Below are 6902 nucleotides of genomic sequence, written 5' to 3'. Positions count from 1 at the left end.
GCCCCATCAGTACATGGAGTCTAATTTCGGTTTCTTTGACTCTAGATGGGTTTGTAGGCTGCACAACTCTCCAAGCAGACCAGAAGGGGCGATGCAACTTCGACCTGGATTATTGGGATATTTACTCTTTTAGATTTCAGTTGCCATGTAAGCATTCCAGCGGTAAGGAGGTGCCCTGCTGTGAGGCCCAAACTAGCCTATGTCAGGATACCACACAGAGAGACCCTTCGATTAAGTGAAGACGCAGTGACTACCTGCTCAGCTCCTCCGTGGCTCCTGGTCCCCAGTGTCTGAGTTCCAGCCATCATATCCAACTACAACTGCATGGAATCCCAGAAGCATAGAGCTAAGTTCTTCCTGCGTTCCTGGTCCCCAGGAGCAAAAGGAAATAATAAAATAATTGTTTTATGTCCTACATTAAAAAAAAAAAACCACAACATTTTATTGAGGTATGATTGACACGTAATAAGCTGTGCATATTTAAAGTATACAGCTTGAGTTTGGGCATAAGTATACACCATGAGACCATCGTCATCATCAGGGCCACAGACATGTCCACCATCTCCCACGGTTTTCTCCCATGTCCTTTATGGTGATGGTGATGATGATGATGATGATGATGTGTGTGTATGTGGTAAGAACACTTAACAGAAGACCTACTTTCTTAGCAAATTTCAAGTATAAAATATATTATCGTTATCATAGGTACAATGCTGTGTAGTAAATCTCTTACTTATCTTGCATAAGGGAAGCTTTGGGCTCTTGGACTATGACCTCCCCCCAGCCCCTGGAAATCGCCATTCTGCTCCCTGCTTCTACAAGTTTTCCTATTGCCCATGTAAGTGAAGTCATACCGTGATCGTCTTTCTGCGTCCGGCTCATTTCACTCAGTGTCTTCCAGGTCTATCCACGCTGTCATGAAAGGCAGACTTTCCTTCTTTTTATGGCGGAGTAATATTCCACTGCGTGCGTCTTAGTCCACTTAAGCGGGTATAACAAAATAGCAGAGACGGGGAGTTTATAAACGACAGAAATTTATTTTCCACATTGTGGAGGCTGGGAAGTCTGTGATCAAGGTATTGACAGACCCAGTGTCCGGTTAGGATCCATTTCCTGATGCATAGTTGGTCTATTTTCACTGTGTGCTCACATGGCGGAAGGGAAAAGGGAGCTCATGTCCCGCAGGCTGCACGTCCTGATGCCATCATCTTGGGGGTTAGGATTTCAATCTATGAATTTGTGGTGGGCTGGGCACACTCCGTCCACAGCAATATGAATCTCCCACATTTTCTTTCCTATCTATCTATCTGTCACCAGACTTCAGGCTGTTTCCATACCTTAGCAATTCTGAATGCTGCTGCCGGAAACACGGAGGGCAGAGAAGCCCTCAAGGTCGTGATTTCTATTCCTGTGGATAAACACCCAGCAGTGAGATTGCTGCATCATATGGCAGCTCTATTTTTAATTCTTTGAGGGACCTCCAGAACGGCTGTGTACCACTTTGCATTTCCCCACAACCTCACACTTAGCTTTTTTTTTTTTAATTAATAAAAGGCATCCTGGCAGGAGCGAGGTGTTAGGTCATTATGGTTTTGATGTCCATTTCTCTGATGATCGGTGATGCTGAGCCCCTTTTTATGTGCTTATGGACCATTTGTATGTCTTCTTTGGAGAAATGCCCATTCAGACCCATTGCCCATTTTAAAAATCTGATTATTTGTTTTCTTTGTTATCGAGTTGAAGAGTTCATTATGTATTTTGGATATTAACCCCTTATCAGAGATGCAATTGCAAATATTTTCTCCCATTCTTTAGGTTGTCTTTTCATTTTACTGACGATTTTCCTTTCCTTTCTGCAGTGCAGAGTTTTTTTTTTTTTCCATATTGTCCCACTTCTTAATTTTCTTTTGTTGCCTATGATTCTGGTGTCATATCAAAAAATCATTGCTAAGACACATGTCAAGGAGCTTTTTCCTGAAGTTCCAGTCCAAGAGGGCAACCTAGGAGGCTCCTGAACTCACCTCCTTCCGTGGACATGACAAATCTCTAGCGCTCATTGATTTATTCATCAGTGTCGAGTACTTATACACCAGACACTCTTCTGTTGTTCACTACACAGCACCAGAAAAAACCTGCATAAAATTCTGGCCTCGTGTAGCTCATGTTCTCCTGGGCAAATAGATGATAAACTAATAAAATAGAAAATATGCAATGGTGACCAAGTACTATGGAGCTAAAATGAAACAGGGAAGAAGGAGAGAGAACAAGGGTAGGGGGTGAGTAGCCCTTTTAAAAAGTGTAGTCAGGGAAGATTTCACTAAGAGATGAGTTTTGAGCAAAGGTCCGGAGGAGGTGAGGGAGTAAGCTTTGCAGACATTTGGGATAGAGTAGTCCGGGGTAAGGGAAAGTAAGTGCAAAGGCCCTGATGCAAGAGGGTGTTACCCTTTATGGGGAGCAACAGGAAGGCAAAGGGAAGCAGTGGGAGGAGTAGAGATGTAACTGATTGTGGGGCAGCGTGTATAGGTCCCTGTGGGCCAATTTAAGGACTTTGCTCATTTGTTCACGTGAGTTGATGGGAGCCTCTGGGGGTGTTAGGCAGGGGGGTGACATGACCTGATTGATATTTGAAAAGGATCCCTTTATAAATTATTATTATGTTCAGTTAGGCAGCGTATAGTACATCCTAGGTTTTTGTTGTAGCGTTCAACGAATTGTCATTTTCGTGTACACCCAGTGCTCATCCCAACAGGTGTCCTCCTTCATGCCCATCACCTGGTTACTTTGCTGTGAGGTCGAGAACAAGGAGGGTGCAGAAGCACACACAGGAGAATCAGGCAGAAGCCTCTTGCAATAGTGCAGGTGTAAGAAGTTTCCTTGGAACAGGGTGACACCCATCAAATTGGTGAGAAGGGCTTGCATTTTGGAAAAATATTGATGATAAAGAGGAATGACAAGAGTAGCTGAGGAACGTGTGAGAGAAAGAGCTTTTTGGCCTGGGCAACTGGGAGTTTGGAAATGCCATTTGCTGACATGCAGAAGACAATGACAATTATGTACCAGGCGTTGTTCTAGTTGCTCAGGAACTAGAACGTGATTCTTGCGGGGAATGTCAGTTTTGGACAAGCTAAGCTTAAGAGCAGGTATCTAAGATGTTAAGTAAGTAGCTGAATATACCAGTCTGGCCGAAGGCATGAATTTTAAACCTTCATGAAACAAGAGGTCTGCTTATTAGCTGAGATTTTGTCCTACTTATACTGAAAACAAGCAGGAAAAGGCAAATTACCATTTCCGTAATTAAAGCTTTTAGGATTCGGTGGTTTCGTTTCAATCACACAGCTTTAAATAACAGATTGTATCCATCTGGGTCTCCACCCATGCTTCAGACCACAATTGTGTTAACCTCAACATTCACAGGAACTGCTCTACTGCTCTGTAGCACACTGAAATGTGATCTAGAAAAATAACAGTATCCAGTTTTTAACTAATGTGATGTTGGTGAATTAGGTCAGAGCAATAGATCTGAGCTTAAAAAAATATCCTCTAGATCAATGCATTCTGGGAAGTCACCCATAGAGGCTACAGACCCTGTTATAAGACCTGGGCTCATCAAATAAACAAATTGGGAAAAATAGTATTATTAGTCTATTTTAAAACATTTCTTTCCCTTTCTCAGACTTCTTCCCTTTTAAGAAAAAAACATGATGGTCAAGGTCAAGGTCAGAGGACCTCCAGCAGCCTGTGGTGGTCATAATGGGTATGTCTGTGGGTGTTCTCCAGTCTCAGCCTCGCTGTCTCTGGCTTTGGAAGCCTGCTTTGGGGACCAAGGGCAATGGTAGGATTTCCTGAGTATGACTGTGGCTTGTAATTAAGGATGACCCAAATGATGATTTGGCCACCATGGAGGTTGTGTTTCCACCTGAAACATGAATAATCACTTTCCATACTGTCATCAGCACTCCGCAAACAACTTTTTCACTTTTTTTTTTCACCTTTGACAACTCTTAATTTGCATTTCTTCATATATTAGTGAGGTTGATCATTTCTTAATATATTCATTGAGAATTCCTTCTTTTTTGAAAGAGAGAAAGAGAGAGCGAGCACAAGTGGGGCAGAGAGAGAAGGAGAGAATCCCAAGCCAATCCCCTCTGAACGCAGAACCTGATGAACCTGATCTGGGCAGATCTCACAACCCTGAGATTGTGACCCAAGCTGAAATCAAGAGTTGGAGTTTTTGTTTTTGTTTTTGTTTTAAGATTTTAAAAAATTTTTATTTGACACACAGAGATCACAAGTAGGCAGAGAGGCAGTTAGAGAGGAGGAAGCAGGCTCCCGCTGAGCAGAGAGCCCGATGCGGGGCTCCATCCCAGGAACCCAAGATCATGAACTGAGCTGAAGGCAGAGGCTTAACCCACTGAGCCACCCAGGCGCCCCCTCATTGACAGTTCTTATTTTCTCCTTTATATCCCGTCACTTTCAATCACAATTCTTTTTCTTTTCTTTTCTTTTATTAACATATAATGTATTATTTGTTTCAGGGGTACAGGTCTGTGATTCATCAGTCTTACATAATTCACAGGGCTCACCATAGCACACACCCTCCCCAATGTCCATCGCCCAGCCACCCCATCCCTCCCACCCCCTCCCCTCCAGCAACCCTCAGTTTGTTTCCTGAGATTAAGAGACTCATGGTTTGTCTCCCTCTCTGGTCGTCTTTCAACCACAATTCTTGATATGCATAGCCCATTGGTTTTGTTGCTAGTAGACCATGGATGAATTAGTCTACTCTATTAAGAGCTTCAGTGTGTTCTTTCCTGTTATAAATGGTCTCTGAATACACCTTTAGTACTTTCTTTTTAATATTTTATTCATTTATTCATCGATGGGGACCAGGGAATGTCCATCCAGTGAGTCCCGTGATGGGGTCTCTCTCAAGGTCACCCCATTCTCCTGCTTAAAGGGTCTACTTCAACTCCATAAGGTTGATCTTTATCCTCATGTCACACTTGAACACAACTTTTTCACCATCCATCTCTCTATGCCAACAAAAGAAAGTATATGCATAGTATATATATATTTGTAAATATATATATGCTTACTGTATATATGTTTGTGTATATATATATATATTTCCCCTTCTTACCTTCTTAACCAGCCTATAGAATAATATGTTTTCTGCCAAACTTTAGCCAATATTTAAAACCTATGGCATAGTTTTATCTCTAAAATGAAGCCTAGCCATCTGAGGGGAAGACTAAGCCTCACAATGTCCCTTCCTGGGATCAAAGATAATTCAGCAATGCCGGATGCAGAGTTCTTGGTGAAGAGGAGAATCTGAAGCCTCCAAATCAGAAGACAGAGCTGCAGCTTCTTAAAAACTTCCCGAGTTTATGTGCGTCTTTAGATTTGTCTTTGGAAAGCAGAGCCACAAGCCAGGTATTGGAAACCCTGGGAAGTCATAAATAGTTAGATTTAAAAAATATATTTTATTATTTATTTGAGAGAGCACAAATGAGAGGACCCAAGCAGACTCCATGCTGAGCCTGATGTGGGGCTCGATCTCACGATGTTGAGATCAGGACCCTGAGATCACGATCTGAGCAGAAACCAATAGTTGGACGCCCAACGAACTGCAACACCCAGGCTCTTCAGTGGTTTGATTTTCTTAAGGTGGGCTATACTGTCCTGTAGACAATGTGGCAAGACTCTAAATGATAATAAGCAGTTACATGGAGGCACCTAAGGAAAATTTCTGTTTTCATTAAGCAGGGATCCATCCTCCTTCCCTCTAACTCTTCTTTCCCCCTTTCCCTGCTCCTCCCTCTCACTGTTCACATTTTCCAAACCCTGAACTCTGCAACAAACTGCTTTCACACTAGTTGGCTTCTCTTAGAAAGCAGAACCACACTCGATGTATCTTCTGCGAATCAAGGATACCTGACCAACCTACTCATCTTCCTCGAACCCTTATGTTTTATTCTTTTTACCTTCACTTAATTCTTCTTTGAAGCTCTTCCTTTCTTTAGGGAGGTCTGAGTTTCTGATGTATTCTTTTCCTTCTCCCTAAAGAACTTCTTTTAACATTTACTGCAAAGCAAGTCTACTGGCCAAAAATTCCCTCAAGTTTTGTTTGTCTGAGGAAGTCTTTATTTCTCCTTCGTGTCTGAGGGATCATCTCACGTGGTACAGAATTCTGCAACACTTTAAATATTTCACTCCACTTTCTTTTCACTTGCGTGGTTTCTGAAGAGACAAGATGATTTGGTTTTTACCTCTGGCTTCTTCCATGATTTTTTCTTTATCTTCACTTTTTCTGTAATTTGTAAATGATAGGCCCAGGTATAATCTTTTTGGCATTTATTTTACTTGGTGTTCTCCAAGCTTTCTGAATCTGCCATTAATTTGGGGAGAAAATCTGTCATTATTGTTTCAAATATTCCTCTGTTCCTTTCTGTCTTCTCTTTCTGGTCTCATTACATGTATGTTACACCTTCTGTGATAGAGCCATGTTCTTGGGTGTTTTGCTCTGTTTCTTCAGACTTTCTTCCCTTTGCTTCTTAGTTTTGAAGGATTCTATTGAGATAGTCCCCAGCTCCGAGACTCTCTCCTTAGCGGTATCCAGGGCTCACCACTAAGCCCATCAAAGGCAGTCCTCATTTCTATACAGTGTTTTATTTCTAGTTTTCTTTTTGCTTTTTGGTTCTTTTGGAAGATTTCCACCTTCCTGCTTACATTATTCTTAGGTTCTTGAACGCTGTCTACTTTAACCACTAGAGTTCTTAGCATGTTAATCTTATTTGTTTTAAATTGTTGGCCTGGTAATTCCAACATCCCTCCCAGTCCGGTTCTGATGTTTGCTCTGTCACTTCGAATAGTGTTTTTGTGCCTTTGGTTATGCCTTGTAA

The sequence above is a fragment of the Meles meles genome, chromosome 15 (genome assembly GCF_922984935.1).
Source record: "Meles meles chromosome 15, mMelMel3.1 paternal haplotype, whole genome shotgun sequence".
NCBI lineage: Eukaryota > Metazoa > Chordata > Mammalia > Carnivora > Mustelidae > Meles > Meles meles.
Note: the sequence above shows the minus strand (reverse complement) of the source record.